Genomic DNA, 27,345 nt, shown 5'->3' on the forward strand with positions numbered 1-27,345 from the left:
TGAACAGACAAGTTAGACAAAAGGCATGGGAAAGGGATATAATGTGGAAGCACGCAAAGCCTTTCAGTATGCATGTAACTATTGGGTGCGTCTACACATGCAATTAATGCAAACAAATAAACTCCGGAGCAGTTTAAGCCAGAGTAAACTACTCCCAGGCACAGTGTCTACACATGTGCCTGGGACAGCAGAAATTTAAACTGGGGTGGAGCAGGCCAAGGCTGGCAGGAGGCACAGGAGGTCAGCTCCAAGCTCCAGGTGGTGGCAATAGGCAGCGGAGGGGCTGGCTGGGGTGTGAGGGTGCTGAAGTGCAGAGTTCTATGGCTAGGAGTCAGGCAGGAGTCTGTCCCCTGCTTCCTGAGCTGACTGAGTGCATTTTACACCTACAGTCAGCATCTACACATGCCTTTAATCTCAGTTAATTACCCTGCTGTAAGATAGTATTATCCCTGATAGTACTGTTGGGGACAGTACTATCTTACAGCAGAGTTAATTAGTTTACTGTGACCTAATACCACCACACATGTAGACGGTGATGCTTTACTGGGTGCATCTACATAAGACGCTACTGCCCAGTGGTTACTGTGTATTTATTTAGTACTTGTATAATCAAGTACTAAATAAGTGCCCAGTAGCCAGAGTTACTGCACGGTAGCGCCAGAAAATGCCTTTTTAGTGATGCTACTGCACAGTAGCATATAAGCACTATTATGCTGTGATACACTACTGCACCATATTATTCAGCTACTCTGCAGTTAGTGTCTCATGTAGACATGCCCACAGTCTACTCCACAGTAAAGCACATGGGTAGATGCACCCACTGTAGTCTCTTGAGTAGTCCCATGGAAGCCAATGGGGTGATTTACATAAATACATGTATGAATGCTCTAGGCTTTCATACAATGAGTAAGTGTCTAGTGTTGCTCTCTAGTGGCTAGGCTGCAAAGAACATACAGGACTTATCACCAGTGTTAAAAGGAGTCATTTAGTTCAAGGAAGAAAGACTAATCTCTTCAAAACTGAAGGTCATATATTCTAGTCCCAACTGCCCAAGTGTGTGTCTGAGTCAGACAGCAACTGAGTCTGTTGTCAGATGACATAAATTTGGCTCAGTACAACTTTTTCATGCACGCACCTGCTAGAAATACAATTTCTAAGCTCCTAAGGGGAAATTATAAACAATAAGAAGGAAAAACATAAATCAAATGCCATGGTGAGGACTTGGCAGTATCCCTTCAAAAATATACGTTATAAATAGAATTATTTATATACAGATTTGGTTCAATATCAGCATTTATTGTCCTTCTAGTTAAATATTGACCCAGGTAAATATTTGTCTCTCTGATCATTCAGTCTTGGTATTGACCTCAACTGAAGTCATTTCTGTTTGTTGCCTCATTTCTTCTGGAACTCTCTGAGGATAAGAATTACTGATAGTACTGGCAGCCCTACCTACAACGAGAACAGCCTGAGATTTTTTTTCCTTTTAAGTACCAGCACAGACAGATGCACATACAAAAGGCCAAGTTCTCAGCTAGGGTAAATCACTACTGCGTTGTAGTCAACAGAGCCAACTCCCCAGCTGGTGCCCATTGGCAGTATCTCCACTGAAGTCAAGAGGTCAAATCCTCAACTGGTATAAATCATTGTCACTCTACTGTAGTCAAAGGAAAGTGCAAGGTCAGCCAGCTAGCACACTTTTAAAGATGTTAAACTATATCCATATTATGACCTAAGTGATATTGCCATTGGGGTTAACTGGAGGTTCCTGGTATATTTTAAAGCCTATGCTAGACACTGAAGAAAAGTTTCTTCCAGAACACTAAGAAACCACAAGATCTATGCTTTTCATCAAACTTCAAGGGAATCTGAAATCAGGTTAGCTATCCTGATTAAAAGGGCAGTCAAACAAGGGTACCCGGATGGTCAGACATTTGGTTTGGAGAAGCACCCAGAATTGGGAAGTTTACCTGTCTCCCTTTAGCTGAGACAGCAGGCTACAAAATTTCCATCAGGCTTTATTGGTCCAGCCAAGTTCCTAAAGAGCCTTAGCAAGCCTTAGCCTTAGCACACTGTATGCCCTTGTACTGCTTTGCAAGTTTGACAGGAAAAACTGCCCATCAGATGCTGTCTTTCAGAAATGTGCTGTGAGCTTCAGGGATGCCAATACACAAAAAATGCAAAGAGAAGTTGTAATCCCACCCCAAGCACAAATGTGTGCCAAGTGAAAAGGCTGCAATCATTTTCATGTGGGGCTGTGAGAAAGAGACAGAAATCATCAAAAAAAATCCATTAATTAACCTAAAAAAACCTAACTCTTCATTGTAGGAGTTCCCTCCGCCGAATTCATCTCACCTTGGATCAAATACTAGCTAAGTCTTCTTATCACTTGTCCATCCAGAGTCTGGGCTCTTGCCCACAGCCTGGCCAAAAAATCTCAGGTACCCTGCCAGAGAGTGACCAGCTACTGTGATAGGCCAGAAAGTGTCACTGAATGAATCATTCCAGGAAAGTGAGGGGCACCCCCTGCCTGTTGGACATGAGGGTAACTGCAGGCACTGCTACCCCAAAGCAGAAGTTGACTTCCTTCTTCTTACACAGTCGTGCAGACCTTAAGCAGCATTTCTCCATTGCATGATCCTTTGGAAGCTCCTGAGATGGCTACTTAGACCTTTTTTAACTACATGTCCCTGCCCCAGATCTGGTATTTGCCTGCTTTAAGGCATCTAACCTAGCCCCACTGCTGAAGCAGTCACCCTAAAGGCAAAGCAGCACTCAATATGCCCCTGCATGGTTTTATCCCATATGCAGAGTACAATGTCTGCAAGAAAACAAGGAAGGAGGAAACAAGAAAACTTACCTGGCAGAAGAGATACCATGATCATTCTGGCGTAGGTGGTTTTACTGACTTAGCAAGGGAGATCCCCTTCTTCTCAGACTTGAGTGAGTTGGTGTAGTTGAGGGTGGAGACCTGCCCATTGCACTGCAGACAGTACCCCTGCAAGAGTCTACTAAAGCCACCCAATGGGAGAAAATTGACTACATAATTTACAGTGATGGGGGAATGCTGTTGGGCTCTCCCTCTAGCTTGCTCCTTTGGCCTTTTGCCTAGGGCCAAGTGAGATTAGGGGGCATCTGAACTCCAAGACCTTCGGGCTTCAGGCTTGCATGCAGGATGCCTGCCATGGATCTGGGAGTATCTGAAGCTCCAGGCTGAAGAGTCTGGGAGGTAGGATACTTGCTGGTGGTAGCACCACACAGACTAGAACGATTGGGCTCTACTCAGTCGATAGAATCCAGAACTGATTTAACTGATTTGACCCAAGACACGAAATTTCAAAAAGAAAAAAAAAAAAGAAGGAAAGAAAGCAAGGAAGGAGGCAGTGGAGCTACGAATGAGTCCTTCCAGAATTCATTGCACACCCTGGTAAGTCCCAAACAAGGAACCAATGCTTACATGATCCCATTCTAGGGTGCCTGCTAGTGATGAGAAATGAAGCCAACTCAGCACTGGGATTTCTAAAGGGCTCTTTTCCAGTTTCTATTCATGCTCTTTCAATTTCTTACCTAGTTGACTATGGGCCTGACCCAAAACCCATCAAAATCAATTAGAATCTGTTCATTGACTTTAATGGGCAGCAGGTCAGGCTCTACTGCACTAAACCACAGCAGAGTGTAATAGCAGATTATCCATTCAGACACATGGCACTGCATGTGACCATTCAGAGGCCTTCCACAACACCCACAGAAAGCACTAGTAGTTGACTAAAGCATAGTGCCCAGAGCTGGCTTATCGGTATTCCATTATTATTGTTTCTATTATAGGGGCTTTTTAAAACTCCAAGGTGCAGTTCTGGGTTAGGATAACCTGAGATAAGAGCACCAGTGTTATTTTAGCATCTGGGTGATGAAATCATAGGTCCTGCATGATTTCAGTCCCAGTCAAGGCTCCATGAGGTGAAAAAAACTCATCACCCATCACACAGGTCCAAAGGCTAAGTAAGGTAAGAGGTTCTCTTTAATGCAAAGCCTGAACACACAGCTTAGGTGAGGAATTAACTTGTCTCCTGCCTCTCCTGGGTCCCTTTGCTTCCACAGGGTCTGCTCCACTCACTCCCCTTTGGAAGCTGAGTGCTCTTGAGCCACATGTGCATACTAGCTCTGTTTCCTTGCTCTTCCATGCTGGCAACATCCAGGCCTCTGTCACTTTGTCCCCAGCATCCTCATGCCTTCTACCTCCTGCCATAGATGGCTGGCTGAAGGGATATGAGAGAGGTCCTGGCAGAGGAAAGTGGGTTAAGTTGGAAATTGCTCTGCCTTGAGTCCTGCATAGTCCCTCTGACCACAATGCTTCCTCCAGCAGCAGGACTGAGCAAAGGGTGCCAGCAAAGGGTTAACTCATCACTTCATTTGCAGTGTATAGAATTCAAAGAAAGGGCTACATGCCCAGTGCTGGCAAAAACAAACAGAAGCAACGCATTTCCTGGTGCCAGAGCACACTAGAGCTCACACAGCTTTAGGCTTTGCTTGCAGCAGTACATCTGAGGCCATCCATCCACTGTTGTGCCTGGTTTTCAGCAGTGGCGCTTGTTTTGGCTTGCAAAACTATTATGGCATGTTTAAAGGAATAAAAATGGGCAATAAAACCTCTCCTTCTTCTCACACTCGGTAATGCAAATGTAAGCCCCTTCAAATAGAGGCGATTCAACCATTCCCTCCCCTGCTCTTGCCAGAGCTGCCTGACCATTGCATTCTGTGTACAGAAACAGCACTGCCACATTTAGGGGCTAGGCCCCGCTTCTCTGGCTTAAATCAGATGTGGCTGTTCCTAGGAAGAGTAGTAAAAAAGCTGCAAGTCTTATGCTCTTGGCTTAGAAAGCCAGAGTCTTCTTCAGATGCCACAGATCCATTTAATTTTTCCTTATGTGCAAATGATCAGTTTGAGTTTGCATTCCTAGCTTACCCAGAATCTGTATTGGATCTCGCTGGTGTTTGAGTTTCACTAGGAATTTCCATATATCAGATTTACCCAAAGAACCTTGTCTGGGTTGCACTAGGAATTTACCAAAATGGAAAGCAATTTCCACAAAGGGCAAAGCTACACTGACCCTCATGGGGTCAGTAACACCGCTGGGAACAGCAAGGAGCCAGGTGCTTTCCAGTGGCAAACAAGAAAAAGCACAAAAAGTGAAAAATGCCATACTTTGATTGTAAGCTTTTTAGAACAGGTACCCCCTCTTTGTTCTGTGTACAGAGCCTGGCATTGTGGGGTCCTGGACCATGACTGGGGCCGGTGGGTGTTACTACAAGCATCATTATCATGAATCAGAGTGAGTGAGTGTGTGCGTGCATGTGTGAACATGCATCCACCACTGCCCTTTATTTAACAGAATCCAGAACTGTTCATCTGTGTTGGCTTGTCCCTGTATTGCTAACAGAGTTGCCCAGGTCTTTAACACAGAACCTGCCGAATCTCAGTTCTGTTGCCATAAAGCAGCCATGAAGTCTTAGGTAGACCCACGAACTTGTTACAATAACTGTGAGAAAGAAACACCTCAATCCCTCCCTACTCTATGCATGTAAAGACATGTATATCTGGCTGAGTTTGCAGTAAGTGATTTGTTATTGTTAATTGTTAATTAAGGAGCAAGGAGATGTATATGGGGCAATAAATAGCTTTATGTGAGCAAAGCACCCAAACAAAGGAAATGTTCCATCTGGGGGAAATGTGGATATTCCGCATCTATTTTCATCCTAAATTGCGCTTGAAAGTCAAAATCTTGTCATAAAAAAAAAAAGTTCCAGAAAAATCTTGATCCAGAAACAGCAAAACAAAACTGTTCATAGTGTCAATCAAAAAGAAACACTTTGGTTTGAAATGACAATATTTTGGAATGTTGATTCAAAATATCCTATTGTGAATTTACCCTTGGGAAAAAATGGAAAATGTAGTCAAAACTGATATTTTCCCATGAAAAGCCTCCAACATGGTGAACCCTATATTTTGGCAGGAACCTTTTTCAATTGCAAGCTTTCTAAAAGTTCTAGGTCCAAATTTATACAGGTCACTCTTGAAGTATAGCAACATAGAAAAAAGAATGTGGCAAACACAATATTAAAAATATCCACAGGGCCAAAATAATATGCAGAAATGCTTACTTCATAGGCATATGAGCACATATCCCTGTCCTCTTTTGAACTGATTCAGAAGCCCCCAGTCACAGAGGCTGTAGAGTTTTTACATGGTCTGATAAGCAAAACAGATTCTCTGTCTCGAGTAGTAAATTCTATGCACTGAAGCAGGAGGATCTAAACAGATTTCATTGCCGTTGATTTTTCTGGGACCTCCTCTTTCTGGTCAGACTGGAAATACCACAAAAACAGGCTTCCTGGAAATATTTTGGCCTTTGTGTTTTCTATCACATATAGAAGCAGGAAGGTCCAAATCCCATTGTAAAGGAAACATTTTTTTTAATTATTACCCAGACATATTTGATCTCAGTGAAACTTACTGAGTTTGTATAAGGTTCAGTTTAAATGTGGGGGGACAGTTTGCAGTTTGAGGCTGAATCTGAGATGTTGGTTTGAAGATCTCCTCAGACTATTTTGAGAGCTTGCAAAACAAGCTCAGATTTTGAAAGAAAATGATATGTAACCACAAACTATCCAATCACAGAGCAGAAACAATGTCATGTAACTCCTGTTACTAGCCAATAGAGTTTGCTACTGGTAAATATTGTAATCAGATTAGTTTTGCACATAATACAGTAGTAGGTGTAATTACTTGCCGTTTGGAATATTTGATTTCTTAGTTAGATAAATAACTCATCTATTCAAGGCAGGAAACAAAAGGACATGGGACTTAATATAACTAAGCAACATGGCATGAATTGCAAAAACTCACAGTAAGATGTTTGTGATGTGTTGGCCATGAATTATTTGCCCAAGGTATTCATGAATAATTTTGCACACTAAGTAAATCTTATAATCATATTGTCTTCCCACAGACAATTTGTGAATGGAAATAAAGGGAAATGCATCAGATAATTTACTGAGTGGCAGTTAATCACTCAGCTTCTCATTTAAATTCATATCTTTGTAAGGTTCAAAAATAAATTATGCTTTTACAGCTAACCGGTTAAGAGTGCTCCATGTCAGAGACAGAAAGCAGACTCCAGGGCGAGTGATGGATGTGGAACATAGACTTCCTCTTTTGTGTGTGCCTTAGTCCCTTTTCCCCATTCCACTTTTTCTACATCAAAACTGCTCCAAAGCAGCACATTTCCCAGCAACGTTCATGCAAAATACATAAAGTCATCGAGCTTGAATGAGCTCAAAGTTAAGCCAAACTGTTTCACTTATCCCTTGCTCTTTTTTAACAGCAGTGGTTTATCTGTGCCTTACAGATGGGATTCAGAAGTTACAGAATTAAAAAAGAGAAATGACTGCAATTCTTCAAATCTTCCAGCTTTTAGCAGCTCCTACTGTAGGTGCTGATCCAAAGTCAGCTGAATGCAGGAGGAGACTTTCCACTGACCTCACAAGGACTTCAGATGGGGCTCTGAAAGCCAACGAAAAATATCAGGAAGTACATTGCCCAGGGTCCTACAGAAAGTCTGTGACTGAACAGGGACTTAACCCCGAATCTTCCAAGTCCCAGACAGGCACTCGCACACTGGACCATCATCTTCCCTTAGCAGACAGGAGCAAAAATTCCACCGAGCAACCACACAGCAGAAAACCAGAAGAATGTGTGGCACTTCCCAGAATGACAGGTGGGTACACCCATGTCCCAGCTCCTGAACCGCTGGTAAACACCATCCAGCACCACCCACCCACTAGAAATTCAAGGCTCAGATTGCCACACACTTGGACCCAAGTCCTCTATGAAGAGCTCCTCAGAGGCATTTTACTGCTACAACTGTGACCTAATAACCTGAGAAGGTTCCACCTCCTTAGCAACTTCCTCTGTAAGGCTGAAGGAAGGACCAGAGAGGATCATCTACCAGCCCCATCCCAGGAAATCCCTTCCTCTGCATTAATGCTCAAAAAGTCTCACACAGAGCAGAGCTCCATGTCTCACAGAGATCTGTACCCCTGTATGACTTCTCTCTTCCCTACGCTGCACATGACATCTATGCCAATCCTGTGTGCAAGGAGCCAGCTATGGAGACCGGGGAAGGATATACTTCCTAAGATGAAGACAGATGGATTTAGCCTATGGTTTGGCTTGATAACATCTGAATATGTCTTTGCGCTCTATGAACACTCAACACTGCATTGGGCTGAATGGGCAGAAGCTTGATTCATTCTCTGGGGAAACAAAGGGATCACTCTTCCAATAGTGACCTGGTTCAGAGCTAAACTCATGGGTGTGATTCTCCTTCAACATATCTCAGCTTTACAGCTCTGTTAACTCAGAGTTCCAAAGATTTCATCCTGACCCACCAGTTTGGAAAGTGCATCAGACTCACAAAAACTTGCCCAGTTTGAGACTAGTAAAAATATTCTATTTGCATAGATAGGCAAACAAGTGAGCTCGTTCTTTCATGCCATCCCAGTTCTTTCCCCCATTGCTATGACTGGCTCTAGTAGGAGCTAACTGAAAGCCCTGGGGACTACATGTTGAATGAACCTGACTGATGTGTGGTACCCCTAGGAACACAAAGCCTGTTTCAGATGTGTGCATGTTTCTTGACCACAACAGCAAGGATTGTGACATCTACATAACTTCACAAGAGCATGTGATGTCAGCCAGTGAACATTTGTTCACATGTTAGTCACACACATTTACACCAATAAGGATAAATGGATTGGCAGATCTAATAGCACTTTCACATAAATGACTGAGTCATGGGTCCCAATGAAAGTATTCCCATGTCACCAAAGTCTTTTCCGATTTACACAGGTTTAAAACTAAAATTCAGGCAGGAGTCCTGGCTCAAGCAATCACTCCCCTCCCACTCAAATAGAAAAAAGCAATGGGCTGTGGTGCAACAAAGGGCAGGATTTAGCCGTTGCAAGTCATTCTGAATCACTAACATGCCTTCTGAATCACTAACATGCCTATTTAATGTAGGTAAATCTATATTTTTGTTGACCAAGCGAATGGCAAAATGCTGTCGTGTTGTGGGAATGCAAGGGTCTGAGGAATGGCAACGTTGCAAATTCAAGATACCTGAAATAAGCAAGGGATGGTTCAATCATCATCCATGCCACAGAAACTCTGAATTGGGGACTTCCCTCTGAATTTCATGCATGTGGCCACCCTAGGGCCCTGCACATAGTTTCTGACAGCACAGTAAATGACACGGGCAGCATTCGGTAATTATTATGATTAACAATACTGTTGTGTGTACCATGGTATCACTGAGGGGTCCATCCTGGCCCAGGATCTCATTATGCTAGGTACCACAGAGACCTGAATAGTCTTAGGTGTTGTACAGACCTAAATAAAAAGGCCACCCATATCTGAAACCACCTGCCGTCTATCCCTTATTAAATTGTTGTCCAGTTGCCTAGACACAGAGTTGAGATAGCTCTGAATCCCCTGAAAAGCAAACTATGTACATAATATAGCTGCCCAAAAAGAAATGCCTCTGAACATTTAGCAAAACCAAGGAGAGATCAAGTAAGTGATTCAGGCCAAGCTTGTCTCTCTGTTGCAGCAGTCACAGACTTGCCAGCCCTCTCAGTGATGGAGCTATTGCCTGATCAGTGACACCCTGCAAGATACTGCTTTGAAAGACCCTGGGAAATCCTGCTATCAGGACCCTTGATCTGGAATGCCGTAACAGCTCCTCCCAGCCTCATAATGGATCTGGGAACAGCTAGTCCTGGTGTCATTTCATTTCCTTGAACACCTTCCTGGTCCCTTCTGTCCCACATTTCACAACCACGCAGTGGCAGGAGGGTGCTCTGGGCAGGGGAGAAGCAAGAGTAGCTCAGGGGAAGGTTATGTGACCATAAGGCAGGATCAGGCAAAGGATGAAGCTCCCCATGGTGTCACTGTGGAGAGTTTCACTGCAGCAGAGGCCTCCTGCTTTCAGCCCCCAGGCCACACATTGTTGTATCCTTCCCTCACACAGCCCTAGCCACATGATCAGAGCAATTCAGAGGGAAGAACAAATATCCATGTTCCTGTGGAGTTGGTTTGGCAAGAGAGGGGTTAAACTCCACCCCACCTTTCATGACTGTGTGTTCACTTCCTCGTGGAAGCCTTAGAATTGTGGAAACCTGAGCCCTTCTCACATTATCTCATTCCTGTTGGCTGCAGCCCAGACACAACTGATTCCTGCATCAGGATCCGTCCCTGCAAAAAGCTGACACTGATGCCCAGGGCAAGGATTGACATCATACCCTCAGAAATGGAACAAAGGGGTCTTGAACAATATAGGGCCTGGGCTGCTCCCTAAATAAAAGAAGATTGAGCCCAACAGTCATATGCAAAGAAGAAGAGACAGGCAAGCGCACCCACTTGCCTACTACCAGCTAATCAGAGCTGGCAAAACAGAGCTTCTCACCCACCCACCATGAGTACAAATCCAGCCCTGGACATCCGCATCCACTGTTACCATCTGATGGTTTCAGTGACCTCCCTGGCTCCTTGTCTCAGGGCAATTCCTGTGGGACTTCTTTCTCAAAGTAATCACACCACCCTTGCACTCTTGGTAGGGCACCCAAGGGCTGAATGAATCATGGAGACTGACCTCCCCGCTTTCCCTTCACAAGGGCTCTTCCAGGTGAGGCACTAGGTTGTGAGGGCAGAGACCTGCCTTGTTGCTGGCTATTTTATCCCTGCCCTGGGTACAAGGACATGCCAGTCTCCAGAGTTATCAATCCAGTTTTGAATCTGGACTAGTAGATAACATATAAAAAGATAAAGCCAATGAAGGAGGAAATGGAAGATCAGAAACAGCCAAAGCACATGGCTAGGCCAGGGTGAGTGGCCTAACCCCTCTCAAGTCATTGTGTGGGATAGGGATAGGGAGGTTGGATGATGGGAGAAATCAGGGATGCTATTCTGAGTAGTTCTGCCTGTGCAGGGATGGGCAGGGAGGAAATGTAGTGGAGTGTACTTTGCTGATACTTTCCTTCCCAGATGGCATTGCCTAGACACCGAAGTGATTTTGGCCAGGCACAAGGAAGGTCACATTGTATGACAAAGGAGCTGGCTCGCCTCCCAAATCTGAAAATATTTTGTGCTGATGCCAAGATGTAGTGGGGGTAGAAGTGGAGGAAGACTCCTTGCTAGAAGTTAGACAAAAACCTGTAGCCACTAATTGCTGTGTGTGTGTGTGTGTGTGTGTATTCCTTAGTTCAACCTCAAATATAAACATATACTTAATATATACAAGATATTATGCTATATATTAATATATATACAACGTATTTTTTTTCCCCCACAATTTTCAGCAAATCCAAAAGCAGAACAACAATAAATCCAGTTTGGGTCAAGTGATACATTTGTCCTGTCCCCAAATGAAAGACTTATTTTCAGTGTTGGGAATTTTTCCAGTATTGGGTGGGGTTTTTAAACCATTTTTAAAGTGAAATAAAAATGAAACAGTGAAACAAAGTCATTACAAATTAAAAGATCAAGTAAAGTTTGGATTCTTTCAGGGAGTTTGCCTTCTCGCTGAAAGGAGTGATTTGACAAACATCATAATGAATTCAGAAAACAGTCTGATGTTGCTTAATCTGCATTTTGGGTTTTATCATTAAATATGCTTCAGTCAAAACATTCCACCCATTCTACTCCCGTCTTTTTCTTCACAAACTTTACTGGCATGTGCAGAGGTGGCTTCAACACCCTCAATTGTATGAACGTTCAGATCCAATCCTCAGTCAGAAACCATTACTCATTGCCATCTTTGTGACAGCCAAAACTGGTCAGAAAATGGCAATAATCTTCCATGAGCAATTTCAAAGGCAAAAAAACCTCATTCTTCATTTTCTTCAAGATTTTTCAGTGACGTTTTGAATTTCTGGTCAACATCAAATTGTGCAGTTCCCAAAGGAAAGGCTTTGTTTTGATTTCAGCTGATTCAAACTGAAATGAAAAAAAAAAATCTCCTTGCACCTGCCAGGTCCTTTTCTCTCCTATTTCTCTAATTGGAAAAGAGTGAAAATGAAAAAAAAAGGCAGAGAAGACAATGCAGAAAGTAGAGTAGGGGAAAAACCCTAATGTTTTATTTTGATTCAAATCAAATTAAAATAAAATTGCTAGAAATCAGAAAAATGAAGCCAATATTACATTTTCAATGAAAATATTCATATAGCTGAGAGAGATGTGGAAACCTTTCCAATAAAAAACATTGACCGGCTGTAGTGAGATTATTACACACGGAAATTATCTTCTGTACAGAGTGTCAGTAGCACAGGAGTCGCAGGGAAGCTGAGCTTTACATGCTCTGGGATGCACTGAGTCTATTATTTCTCTGGTGAATCATTTACTGGGAGCAGCCTTTATAATAAACTCCATGAAATAGCAGAGAAAAACTCATTATCCTGAAGCAACATTCTCCTGCACTCACGTTTATTCAGCCCTTCAGCTACCAGGCTTTTAAGTTTCTGCCTGGCTTAATGAGCACAGCATTTAGAATCCATGATTTTTAACACAGCCGGAACATCCTGCAGGAGACCACAGATAAAATCAAAAGGATTTTACCACCAGTAGCTATATACACTGTAAGAGCCATGGGCAGAGCATTAAGGAGACAAAGCAGATAATTCACCAGCTTCTCAAATCATGTAAAGGGCAGGGCAGGGTAGTACCTTAAAGACTGTTTCAGAGAGGCAAATGTAAAGTTGTATTTCTTCAAGACTTCTGTCCTACTGACACTGTGCAGGTCTGTAGGGGCCGGGAAGGAATGCTTGCCACACACCCACCACAGTGCACAATTGATAAGGAATTTCTAGATCTGGGTATTTATCTGGCACAAAAAAATTGAGGTCAAAAGTACCCACCACTAATTTTGAGTGCCCAGTCTGAAATGCTTAGGGCTTGATTTTTCCATTAGATTCAAACCAGAGCTCCTGTTGATTTCAGTTTCAGCTTTGACTGCTGAGCACTGCTGTTCTAGAGGCTAGATTATGTGATAGTCCAAAGTCAAACAGGAAATGAGTCCACTTCTACACACTAGCCTAGGAGCCCATGATAACTGGCTGCCCTAAAAAATGTATATCAGACTATACACAGACAGGAGACAATATTAGTTTAGACATAACCCACAGCAAGAGAAACAGTGTGGGTGAGGTATGCAGGGCATTGCAGCAGCCTGCTGCTCTGCTCAGTAATCCCCATACCCAGTGCTGCTGGTGAGAAAGGAAAAAGAGAGACTACGTAAAGCAAGACAGAGTCACTAGCTTTGTTTGCCTTGGTTTGTTGGTAGCTCACTCGATTCATTAGTAACCTTGAGCCCTGCTGGCTAATCATCCTAATGCTTGGCTAACGACCACTTAACAAGCAGCAGGAGGGGAAAGCAAACTCCTCTCTCTCGAGATCAAAGACCAAAGTAATCAAGGGAGTGATGCCTTTGTTTTCCAGCCTTGTTCTAAAAGAAGCTCCAGGTCATACAATCTCACAAAGACCTGGAATAATGGAACAAGCCAGTTTAGGAGCTGCAACCCCCATGGGACGGAGCTGATTCCATCAGGAGCTAGCCACTTCTCCAGAGGACCTCACCCTCTCCCTGCAGAGCCCTATAACTGGCTCTGGAAAGCCCCAGGAGTCCTCCCTGACCAGGGATCTTTAGATCAGGGATGATTTGTAGCTCCTCCTCACTGCTTAGTGCAATCACTGTTAGCTATCGCTGTCCCGATCCAAGCTGCTTTCCTGTGAAAATACAAGGCCTCTAAGACAGAGTCATTCAGCAGCTGCACTTAACAAGTCTTTTTCTGGTTTATGGCAGAAAGCAGCTCATGGCTGAAATTAGCCCTGGTTAGCTGGCTCTGGTTTGGTTTGCAGGCTTCAAGAAGCACCATCCCTTCCAAGAAGAGAATCGAGGTCACGGGGCAAGCATGCAGAACCTAATATCCCGTTATGTTCTCACTGACCAAGTGCCTGACTATCCCCAGGTGTCTTTATTCTATGTGCTTGGGAAGAGTGCTTTTTTCAGGGGATTCCTAAAAACTAGGGAAGGAAGCAGGAAGATATGCCATTCACTCCAAGTGAGAGCAATACAACATTGTAATATAGGACCCAATTCAAAGTTCTTTGAAATCAATGGAAGTCTTTTCATTCGCTTCAATGGGTGGTGAATCAGACCGAAAGTCAGAAGAACATAATGCAAACCACAGAGTCAATACTCTGTCAGTGCTTACTCAGTCTCAGCCCAAGGAGTATTCCTGGTACCAGGATCCAGCCCACTAGAATAGGGCATTCTGTGCCTGGGCCAGTATTGAATGCTTAGTGCTAGCAAAAGATGAGAAAGAATTTGCTCGTTTAGTTAATGAAATGCTTTGGGATGAGCTTGGATATACAAATTCCCCACAGGTGCTACCAAACCAAGAGGGGAAAGGCTGGTTCCCATTCCTTTGCTCCCATGCTTGGATGTCCTGAGCTTACAGATACAGTGGGCTTGCTTCCAATGACCCCCCACCTGGCAACTAAACCAAGTCAGTGCAATCCACAGTCCCAATGTGCACCAGTGCATCAGAATGAGTTGTCTACAAATGCAGGTAAAGTCAGCCCCCTCTGCTTACGGAGAAGCTGGTTTTCAGCCTAAGGATATCCTCCACCCCATACCTGTTGCTCTTGTATATTTGATGTTCCCTAGTTCAACGTAGGCCACTGGGCTTAAAGCAAAAATCACTGAATGAAATTCCTTGGCCTCTGTTATGCAAGTGAGATAGAATGAACATAATGGTACCTGGCTTTAAGAAATCTATTGATCCACATTCACCTCTAGCTCAGAGAGCTAGCTGCAACCACACCTTAGCCAAACTTTTCATTTAATCATTTAAATATAATAACAAAGATCAGAGTGAAGCCTAAACCCGCACCTTTCCCCAGATATAAAGGAAACAAACAATATCATGCCCTAAGCTTCTTTGTTAGGACCCCTTGACATAAAGGGCCCCTAATGGGATCCATGAATCATGACCACCCTGAACTTTGTGTGCTTTTGGAAATATTCCTATTACTGATGATGATGGTGATGCCAGTAACAACAGCAATGATGAAGGCTTGGCCTGTCCCAATAAGCATTCCAGAAATGGATTAGCTGAAGAAGAGATGAAGATGGTGCCCACCCCCACTATTAGAGAGGAAGTCTGGGGCAGCCTGGCCTCCCCCAGCAGTCCCAGGGCCAGAGTTTAAAAATGAGTTCATAGAATCATAAGAAAATAGGACTGGAAGGGACCTCTGGATGTCCCTCCTCAGGGCAGCATCATCCCTTTCTAAATCATCCCAGCCAGGTGTTCATTTAACCTGCACTTAACTTCCCAGGATGGAGATTCCACAACCCCTCTGGGTAATCTGCCCCAGTATTGAACCACTTCATAGTTAAAAAATGCTTCCTAATATCCAACCTAAATCTCCCTTCTTGCTATTCAAAACGATTATTTCTTGCCCTCTGCAACCATCCTCTTTATAACAACCCTTTCTATATTTGAAAACTGTTATCAAATTGCTCCCTTTCCTGCTCAGTCTTCCCTTCTCCAGACTAACTCATCCCAGGTCCTGATCCTGACTGGGTCTCAGGTGCTGTCATTGCTACAATGAGAACAAAGGTTAGGCATGTCCAGAAGAGTCCAGGCTGGTCCCAAGGCCAGAGAGGAGACTGGACTGCCCTGCAAATCCCCTCTGGCCATGTTTTTGAAGGCTGAAACTTTTTCCCTCATGGTCCTATTGTGGGAATGGAAGACTTAATGAGCCCATGTTTTTTTTCCACTGGTGGAAGAGAAGTCTGAGTAGCTAATAGCATCCCCTGCCCCAGTCCTGCTGCTGGAGAGACAGCTTCCGAGGGGCCCAGATTGCCACCACACCCAGCCAACTAAAGGACTACCCTCAGAGTGGAAAGAACAAACGCCAGTGGCTGGCTTTGTCCCACCTGTACCGCAGGCTGTCAGACTCCAGCAGACACATGCTTTACTTTCTGGTGTCCAAGCCACCTTGCAGTACCCTGCCTCATGCTCTACTGTTGTAGTATCCACCCCCGAGGTTCCTTTTTGCCCTCACTGCATTGCCTCAGATCTTCCCAGCCCCACCCTTCCCATGTAGTCTACTACAGGGCTCCTCTATCACACCACTTATGAACAGCTGCATGATACTGCTGAAATCAAAAGAAGGAGGTGGAATAAGTTAGTGAGCCAAGATGGGACTCGCTGGGTGGGCTGCATGCCACTCCCTCCCAGACAGCCCAGGAATCATAGGCACAAGGGAATGGCTGGCAGCAGAACACTAGGCTGCATGTGGGACATGCCAACTGGAGAAACAGATGCAGAGAAGAGTCATTCATCCCTGTACTTTAAAAATAAGCGTGGCTTGTGGTTACCTGAGCACCAGCTTGGGTGTTATCCAATGACTGCAAAATGGAGCTCAACACCAGCTGATTCACCCTGCTTTTTGGATATCCGGAGAATCCCTGTTAACCCCAGTAGATCTGAGCTGCCAGGTGACCAGCCAGAATTCTGCAAAGGTCCCAAGATGTAAATCAGAATCTACTGAGTCAGTAAAGAGCCAGGGCTTTTTTATTTAGTTTTTCTCCCTTCTCTGCCTATATAAAGTCAATGGAAGGTGGCCCAAGAACCATGGTTCATGAATATGCTCATGCCATTCACACACAGACAGTGCAAGGAAGACTGGCACAATGGGAGATCCAGCAGCTGAATACCAAAGTGGGTTGTGGACAAAATATGCTGACTGGGGTAAGGACAGTAACAAAAATGCATATCTACTTGAATTAGGAACTGATACCAGCCCCCTGTATCCCCCAACCACCCCCCTTTCCATGGCCTAACACATAGGCCTGTGGCATTTTCTGGTGTTTACCACAAAATGGCGCATGATAAAGGTGCACTTGGGGTTAATCATTAGCCAATTTAGTGCAATAACTTAGCAAGACAAATTAGAGCAATGCAACTACAGAATATGTAGGAACCTGGGAAAACCCATGCAGGCTTCTCTAGGGAATAAGAGCTGATAGCTCTATGAGGAAACAGCACTAAGAAGACGACCCTCCAAGCTCCAAGTCCTGAGCCAAAGTTGTTGACATAACAGATATCTCTTTGTGCGCCAAGAAGAATAATTCTTTGAAGCTGCCTCTGTCCTAGCTGTAAATCCACTGAAATCAGCAGTGTTTCACCAAGGCTGATTGGTCCCAGTGGGTTTTACTTCTTTCCCAGAACTCCTTTGAAAGACTATTTCCAAAGCTCTTGTTCATTCCAACACGGGTGAATTCAAAAAAAGGGAAAGACCAAGACCACCTGTCTTTAAGACAGCAGAAGGAAACACTGGTGAGAAACAGCCCCTGTGAATCCTGCATTTTACCTTAAACAAGCAAGAAGACCATAGTACTTCTTGAAAACATTATGGCACCTAACATTTTAAAATGGTTCCCCCATAAGACACACCACCCAAGTTTCACAACCGTCCCCACAATCAGTATGAGTGGAGTCATTATGCTCAGAGCTTTCACCGGGCATGAGGTGTTGCAATCTTCTCTGCATCTGGGATCTTTGCTGTAGAGAGGGGATCTGGAACATTTATTTCCCCAGCACGGTTTTTAATAGCTGAAATGCAACTGCAAACTACCATTCTTCTCCCCTGACAAAAGTGTGTGTGTGTGTGTGTGTGTGTGTGTGTGTGTTTTCAGCACCGTACTAGTCACTCCCTAGGCTGCTTATCCAGCTCTTTATCTCTGGCTTTGCTGTTCACAGAGGGAAGCAGCAGAGCTGGGGAATTTCAAGGAGAATTCCATTCTTGTTTCCATGAGTGTGATTTGAAAAATTAAAAAACTACCTCTGTAGGGCAATTATAAATTCCCTGAGCCTTTCCTAGAGAATTTTTCAGCTTTATAAACAAGTTCTTTTAACCACCCACTTGGACATCTTCACTATGAAAATCAGCCCTGTAACCAAAATCACTAAAACCGGAGTGCCCCTCCACCTTTTCATCCTATCACGAAACAAACAAATGAAACAAACTAAATGGAACATGGTTCCAGAGACAGATCAAAATTCATTTCTTTCACTCCTGGCAGAAAACACTTCCCCAAAGCACTTCTAATAATAATAGAATAATACATTTTTTCTATTTAAATAAGAAACAGCAAAAATTGGAACAACCCCCAGAGCAAATGGTTTTTCTTCAGAAAATCAAATCTATGCTTTTGTCACTGGCTGACTGATTAACTTTTTGCTGAAGAGAGGGAATGCTCTGCAAAACTTTCCAGTCTGACAACCCAAGAGGTGCAGCTTTCATAACTAGATACAAATGGGCCAGGATCTCATCTGACATAAATCAGCATAGCTCCATCGATTTCAAGGGAACTATGCTCCTTTACACCATCTGAGAATCTGGCATTGTTTGCGGATTCGTGTCTTCTCTTTAATTCTGGGAAAGAGGGCTCTAAATTGAAATGTTTAGTTTAGCTCTCAAAAATTATAATAAAATATAAAGTTTTCTTTTAAAACAATGTCACCTCCTGAAAACAAAACTCCAGAATACACCAGCTGGCACATTATTTTTTTCTCGGAAAATGAGGGCTACTGACAAGTGCAAAAAGCTGTTGGGTTTTTGCTTACCTGTGCCAAGTCATGCTGGTTTTCCAAGATCCTTATAGCGGGTTTGATGTCTTCAAAGACCGAGGTGTCTTCAGCAGACTCCCCAGACATTGTGACTGGTTTTAATGGAGTAAATACTGTGTTTTCTTCAGGAAGCGGGGTGCTCAGAACCAGCCCACTGCTGCTCATCCCTCCCGTCACCCCCTATCTTTTTCCTTAGCGTTCTGTAGACCAAAATCTAAAAAGGAAGGGTGGAAGGAAAAAAAAAAGGAAAAAGTTTTTGGGTTTTTTTGGACAAAACTGGAAGGGAGTCAAGAACTCGGAAGCAAGCCCGTTGCTAATCCTTAGGAATCCAGGTGCACTGTAGCCTTAAGAAGTCTGATCTGTTACAGAAAAGCTTTACCTGTCCTGAAGTAGGAGGCACACTAACCTGGAAAACTTCAATGACAGGTTGGATGAGCCAATCAGGACTGGAGCAAATGCTGCGCTGGCCAATAAGCCAGCTGACATCTCCTTTAAGGTAACACAAGATAAAATGAGTGCTGGGCTGCTGTGGATCTTTCCATCAGCCATGTTACCTGTATCAGGTCTACCTAGAAAGAGAGAGAAAAAAGGATCAATACAAAGTTGCACAAGAATCTACAGCCAGGTCTGCACTAGAAACTTTTGCCAGTGTATGAACAACCAGTAGGAGTGTGACCGCAGCATCTTTATGCCAGCAAAATGTCCTAGTATGGATGCAGTTAGACTGGCAAAGAAATCCTTTCATCAGCATAGCTTATTTCATTTGGGGGACTGGTACAAACTACCATGGCAAAACAACTCTGTATCTCCATTAGAGATGTTTTCCAGAATAGCTGTACAGTTGGCAAGGCCTAACACTCAGATCCACAAAGATATTTAAGCAACCAACTCCTGTTTAGGCTCCTAACTTCCACTGGTTTCAACAGAAACAAGAGTTAGGTGCATAAATCTCTTTGTGAATCTGGGCCTAACTGACATGGCTGTAGGATTCTTTCAGGGAGTTTGCTTTCTTGTTGAAAGGACTGATTCTTGTTGTTGAATGATATGGTAATCCCATCAATTTACTTCATTCCCACTACAAACACATCCCCATTGGCAATGCATAGGGAGTGCACGCGGGTGCATGTGCAGCCCCTGAGATTGGCCGTGCACCCCCTGGAAGTGCCACCTGTAAAACCAGAAGTAGACTTCCACTGCGGGGGACCTCCCCCCGGTCAGCAATCGGGTGCTGAGGGATTCTCTCCCCGACTTTCAGTGATCTGGTGTCCCCCCAGAATCAGGAGACACCAGTCACCCATGCACATCCCTGGCCCATTATCACAGCCCTCCTTTGTGTGCCTATACACGTACATTGATGCTGCTCTGATGCGCTGTAATTACAATGCTCCGGAGCAGACTCCAGCATGGAGCATGGTAATTATCGTGCTCCAGCAGACTCCAAAGTCACATGTATCAGCTCATTCGCCACCTTGTTAAGCTTTAGTTAAAGCACCTCTGCCACCATTTTTCAGCACGTGGACACTGATACACACGATGCTCTGAAGCCTTAATTAGAGCGGCTCTCAGAGCTGCTCTAATTAAATGTCCCCCTCCCCACAACTGCTCCTGGAGCATGACTATAAACACTCTTTGTGACCAAGACAGATTCCCCTTTAGAGCCTCTAAGTGTCCCTCCTTGCCTACCTAGAAATAACACTTATGACAGGTACTCCCACCTCAGGCTCTGAATATGCTGACCAAAAAGTATGCTAATGTCCCTATAGTCTGGAGACCAGACAGCAAGGGCTGAAATCTTGGCTTCCTGCAGGACAATACTATATAGACTAAAAGGATATCATGTCCTTAAAGAAGACATGGCAGTTTATCTATATCCAAGATGTGCTGGCTACAGCAGAATAAATCATGATAATTCAAAGTTACTTCATTGAAAAATTAAGCTTCATTGAGAAGGATTTTTGGGGAAAAAATATTTCCAAATAAATATTTAATTTTAAAAATAAATCTCTTGGACAATGTTATATTAAAGAACATTATGAAAATATTTTTCAGTTGTTTATTTTTTTTAATTGGAAAATTCCCATTTTCTCACAAGGTTGTTTTTTTCATCCCATTTCTTCCACTAAAAAAATCTCTCTCATTTATTTTTCCATTGCAAAAAGCTAAAAATAAAGGGGGGGGGGGGGCACTTTGGACTTTTAAACTTATTTCCCCTGGGGAATTGTGAAATTATTTTTTCTCACTTTTCCAGAGGAACAAGGGAGAAGAAAATAAGGTATTGAAAGAAAAGGAGAGGAAGACAAATCCAAAATACTTTTAACTAAACAAAAAATCCAAAACAAGACAGAGGGGCTGGTGTGTCAAAACATTTCAAACATTTCTTTCACCAGTTCCAAGGGATGCCCCCGCCCATTACAGGATGGGAAGGCCTGGGTGAAGGAGATTCCTTACCCTCCATCAATGCTGACCTCATGAAGGAACACCTTGACAGGCTGGATACCTTCAAGTCAGCCAGCCCTGACAGTTTACACCCCAGGGTACTCAAGGAGCTGGCAAGCATCATAGCCCAGCCTCTAGCACGGATCTTTGAGAACTCCTGGTGTTCTGGTGAAGTGCCCAAAGACTGGAAGAAGGCCAATGTCGTGCCTATCTTCAAGATAGGAAGGAAAGTGGATCCAGCAAACTACAGGCCCATCAGCCTGACCTCTACCCTGGGGAAGGTCTTAGAAAAGATATCAAAGAAGCCATCCTTAACAGACTGACCGATGGCAACATCCTGAGGGACAGCCAGCACGGGTTTGTTGCAGGTAGGTCTTGTTTGACCAATCTTATTTCCTGTTACAACCAGGTGACCTATCACCTGGACAAGGGAGAGGAGATTGAAGGCTTTTTTAAAGTCAAGATATACGACATCAATCTGGTATCCCATGTTCTTCTCTTGGCAAACCTGGCCAACTGCAGCCTCGGATCCACCACGATCCGCTGGCTGGGGAATTGGCTCTGTGGTCGGACCCAGGGTGTGGTAATTGACAGAAGTCAATCATTGTGGTGCCCTGTGACCAGTGGGGTCCCCCAAGGCTCTGTCCTTGGACCCATATTGTTCAACATCTTCATTAATGATGTGGACATTGGAGTCAGAAGTGGACTGGCCAAGTTTGCCGATGACGCCAAACTTTGGGGTAAAGTGTCCACACCTGAGGACAGGAGGGTGATCCAGGCTGACCTTGACAGGCTCAGGAAATGGACGGACGAGAACCTGATGGTGTTTAACACTGAAAAATACAAGGTTCTCCACCTTGGAAAGAAAAACCTGCAGCATCCTTATAGGCTCGCCAGTGCTACACTGACTAGCACTACAGACGAAAGGGACTGGGGTTCATCATTGACCACAAGATGAACATGAGCCTGCAATGTGATGCTGCTGCTAGTAAAGTGAGCAAAATGCTGGCTTGCATCCATAGATGCTTCTCAAGCAAATCCTGGGACGTCATTCTCCCCTTGTACTCAGCCTTGGTGAGGCCACAGCTGGAGTACTGCATCCAGTTTTGGGCTCCACAATTCAAAAAGTATGTGGAGAAGCTTGAGAGAGTCCAGAGAAGAGCCACACACATAATCAGAGGTCAAGAAAACAGACCTTACGATGAGAGGCTGAGAGCCATGGGACTCTTCAGCCTGGAAAAGTGCAGGCTCAGGGGTGATCTGGTGGCTGCCTATAAGTTTATCAGGGGTGTTCACCAGGATCTGGGGGAACATTTGTTCACCAGAGCACTACAAGGGATGACAAGCTCGAATGGTCATAAACTCCTCCAAGTCCATTTCAAGTTGGCCATAAGGAAGAACTTCTTTACTGCCCGAGCCCCCAATGTTTGGAATAGACTGCCACCGGAGGTGGTTCAAGCACCTACTTTGAACACCTTCAAGAGAAATTTGGATGTTTATCTTGCTGGGATCCTATGACCCCAGCTGACTTCCTGCCCCTGGGGCAGGGGGCTGCACTTGATGATCTTCTGAGGTCCCTTGCAGCCTTAATGTCCATGAAATCTATGAAAAAGTTAAAAATAGAGTGGAAAAGGTTAAACTGTTCTACATTAAAATTCCTAATTTTCTCTCAAAAATATTCTCAGAGAAAACCCAGAATTCATATTAATACTATTCCTGATATCCCCAATCAACTCAAAGAGTCACTGCCAGACTTATGAATTGAATAGCTCAGGTAGAGTAAGAACCACACCTTCCTCCATGCCTGTTTTCTTGCGTTCCCCCATCTGTCTGTCTGTATTCACCTGTTGTTTCTTGTATCTCAGTGTAAGTTCTCTAGAGGGACGGGGGTTTCTTTGTTTTGCATTTGTACAGTACCAGTCCAATGGCATCTTGGTCCATGACTGAGGGTCCTAGGAACTATCACATTAATTCATTACTATTAATCATAATTGTTGTTGTTGTTATGACCAAAGAAGAGTCTCTTATTTGAATAACATTTCTTATTGTGCTGTGTCTAGCTGAAAAAGCAGAAATAGCCAAAAAATCACAAAAAAAAGTTTGTTCTCTTGTATTTTTTTTTTCACATGAATACAAGGAGTACCAGAAATCCATCAAGAAAAGAAGTTGCTTCTTGTGCTCTTGAAGTTTCAAGCATTGTAGACCCTAAATTTCTGAAGGCTTCTCAGAACCACATCTCCCAGCTTTTGTGAGTCTTTCAGTACCAGATATTACAATGTTCAGTGACCATCACGATTTTCATACTTCTGTGCTGTGTGGAGGAAACTGAATTTTCTGGACATTCAGAGATCTATTAGGCAGTGTGACTTTAGTGTTGTGTTCCAATGCTTCATCACACAACACATCCCAGTGATATCACATCAGACTAAGACTGCAGTAACTCAATATCACATTGAGACATGATGGAACAACGGTCACAAGTAACACCTTATGACAGTGTTGCAGTGCTGCACAACATGTTTATGGTGTCCCACATGCCAGCTACAAACTAGTCAGCAGCCATACCATGGGTTAGATTCTCCAGTCCATGCAGGATCTGTAAATCAGCATAGTCCAATTGAAATCAATGAAGCTATATCAGTCTACACCAGCCTGAGCACCTGGCCAGGTTGTTCTTGTGCAGTTTTTGCTGTGAAGCACTATGTTAAATTGTCAGACTTAGGACGGAACACCTTGGCTATTTTATATCTACAGCACCTACAACAGGGCACTGGTCCACAGCCAGGACTCTGAGGCACTATGGTAATACATATAGATAAAAGTAGTAATATGGGTTCATTATGGAGATGTAGCTCTGACCCCAGATTGGCCCCACTTCCTTGCTGCAGGCAAAAGCCTCAGTGGAGCCTGTGTAATACTTCATAGAACCAGTCCCTTAATGCAAACACTGATAATAAAGGTTTCCCAAAAATGTCAGCAATCAGCTAGTCTTTATTAGTGCCCCGGGCTTCCAGCAGTACAACACATAACAAATATGCAAAACAAATAGCTTATATCAGGCGCAAGACTTTGGACTTCAGTACATCAAGCAATTAATTCATATCATGCTAAAGGACTATGCTGAATTCAGTTGGCTGAGCAAATAATTCGATTATGAAAGAGAAAACATTGGGAGACTGCAAACGTTGCTGCTGTTTAACCCAGTTATGCAAGATCTACTGTTAACAGAAATGCCAACATGGTAGAAAGACAGTTATATTCTCATTACTGTTGTTTGTTGGCTTGTGTGTATTGTTTTAGTGACTAATGACATGGACCAAAACTTTAGGCACCACATGTCTTCTTGTTGTTAATCTGACAATTAGAAGACTTGGCTGGTGCCAAAGGGCTATGGCTGAAATAGCATCATTTCCCACAGCACATTGTAGTGTTCCTTGTGAAAATATGCATCCGAGTTTTGAATTTCTGATAAATTCTGATGCCAGAGGCAGGGGGGAAAAGTGCCCACAGCCTCTGTTCACTGCCAATGACAACAAGAAATAATGTAATGAATTTCAAGTTAGTTGTGGGTTTAACTTGTCTTAAAGAACAGCTAAGGACAACGCTGTATACTTATAGGTGGTTTTTATCTTTACCGTGTTCCTTCTGAAAGATGGTTAACAGTCTATGAATCTGAATCTATGAGGTTATAGTTGCTGGAAGCAAGCACAGGTCTGTGAGATACAGGCTTTGAATCAATTCCCTCTTAACGTCTGTGATTCAGACGTTAAGGTGTCACTGTTTGGGTCTAAACACTACAGCCTGTTTAAGGACTGCAGCCAAGAAACAAGTTCCACCCGCTCACTAGTACCCTGCATGAGTGGAGTGGCTCTGAGAGCGCCCCAACCCTGCTCTCAGGCTTTCTATCTTGGGAGACCCTGACTGCAGTGCTGGGGTGCACACTTAGGATGGCACTAAGTCATCTACACTACAGGGCCTAATTGCTAGATTGGTGTGCATGAAGCAGGAGTAGGGTTTGTTTCTTGACTGGTAGGTGATATAAACATGGCCAAACTGACAGTCTCCCACTCAGCAAAATGGCTCTTTCTTTTATTCCCTGCCCTTCTAGCAACTGAACTGGGTCTTCCAGACATTTTCTCTTCAGCAGGCTCTGGGGTCAAAATCTAGCCTTTTAGAGGCCCAAGCTGAGTCCTGTAAATGATTTACCAGTTAAGAGGATCCTTTGCTTTCAGCCCTAAAACAAAGCAATCAGCAAATCTCTTATCTGCCTCAAGTCCATCCAGTTGTAAGGAAATGGCCTTGAGTCTATCCATGATCTGTGTCAGTTGCTTTGTTCAACACCTTTCCAGTCTTTTCAAAGGCATATTTGACTTCTAAGGAGACTCTAAGACCTCTAAGAAAAAAGGAGAACCTGGTTCATGGGCTGCTGTGAATCCTCTGAGAAAGGGCTTCTTTTATCTTTGTGCCCCATGCAACAGACAATGTCTCTTGCTCAACAAAGGATAAATTATAATAGCTGTCATTGATGACTGGGCTATACAATGCACTTTCACCCAGTATTTCACCCAGCACAATGCCATGCTTATAAATGAGTGCAAACCTGACTCAGAAATACTGGAGGGCTTTGGAGTAAGCCATGTGGGTGGTAGGGGTAATGGTTGGTTTGCAGTTAAGAGGCAGGAGTGTGGCCTGGTACCTAGAGGAGGAGTCTGCAATCCTGGGTTATATTCAGAGATGGGAGTGAGCTGAGACCCTGTCTCTGAAGTTCCACTTACAAGTCTCAGAGCGTTGCCTAGTGTTTAATACGGAAAGAACTGGGAAGCAGCACTCCTGAATTCTGGCCCTGACTTTTGGAGAGTGTGGGAGTCTAGCAGTCAGAGCCCAGGAGGTGGTGAGTCGGGACTTCTGGGGTCTACCCTTAGTGCAAGTTGTTGGGCTAGATATGGTAAATATAGGGCACAGACTGATCAAATGTTCACTTTGGCCTTAAGATCTCTGAAGTCACTGCAGTTTGAGGGCATTTCAGTCTGCATGTAAGATAGAACTAGGTGGCTCAGGCTAACTTTCAGTTCAAGTCCTATCTTTGCCAATACCTGGCAAGTGATGGATCATGAATTCCAGCTGATTTATTCACCTAATTATATCAGAATTGTATAGCATAAGCTTTCGTAAGCACAGGGGTTACTTCACCATAGAATCATAAAAAAACAGAGTTGGAAAGGACCTCAGGAGGTCATTTACTCAAATCCCCAATGATGAAGCATCTGATGAAGTAAGCCCACTGCTTATGAAAGCATATGCTATACATCTCTAATTTACTCTATATAAGGTGCAAATGTGCCCTGCCTTCTGCCTGACTTCAGTCTAATATAGCTAACAACTTCTCTCTGCCTTATTCACCACTATCTCCCAGGGATTTATGGACAGAGTGAGGCACTTTATTCAGGGAAAAGAGCAGGACAAACACCCTTCAGATAGTGGCCTGCTCACTGGTCTAGGGTACTTTCTCCTTCAGCTACCCAGCAGGGGCTCTCTAGGGCAGCAGTTCTCAATCTTTTTTTTACCAGGACCCATCTGTAAACATCAATGGCCAGTCCCGACCCAGTGCCCCTCACTCCTGACCCACTGCCCCTGCCCCAGGCCCCAGTGTGTGGGGCAGGGGGTGGCTATGTGGGGTGGGTGGAGGGGAATGGGGGGCACCAAGCAGCCCCTTGCAGACTGGAACTCTGCCACGGTTTCTCACTTTTTCTCCTTTGAAGGAAAATCAATTTTTAAAGTTTGTTGATCCATTTTCCATGTCCCTTTCATATATTCTTGTGACCCACAGATTGAGAAATGCTGCTCTAGGGCACTGTTCACTTTGGGACAGTTTTCCTCACTCTGCTTCAGTCCAAAACCCATACAAACTGAACTCCTTCAGTCTCTACACCTCTTTTCCTCTAGATGAGAATGGAAATATCTTACAGTTCCTTTTCTCCTGTTTACAGAGAGGTGTAAATGCCTACATAAGGCTCAAGGTAATATGGTGTATAACAGCACTCTTTTTAAAAATGTGTGAGCTTTTTGTTCTCTTTTCTCTAAAGTGCCACAAACTAGGGGCAATAGGTATGTAGCTGAAGAGACAAAACTCCAGCTCCTCTCCAATCAATCTGCCAT

The 27,345-nt window shown here is 43.9% G+C and overlaps 1 pseudogene; it reads left to right on the plus strand.

Annotated features, from left to right (window-relative positions):
* The first annotated feature begins 2,852 nt into the window (after positions 1-2,852).
* On the plus strand, positions 2,853-3,085 carry LOC112548111 (annotated as a pseudogene).
* Positions 3,086-27,345: the final 24,260 nt, after the last annotated feature.

The sequence above is a fragment of the Alligator sinensis genome, unplaced genomic scaffold (genome assembly GCF_000455745.1).
Source record: "Alligator sinensis unplaced genomic scaffold, ASM45574v1 scaffold495_1, whole genome shotgun sequence".
NCBI lineage: Eukaryota > Metazoa > Chordata > Crocodylia > Alligatoridae > Alligator > Alligator sinensis.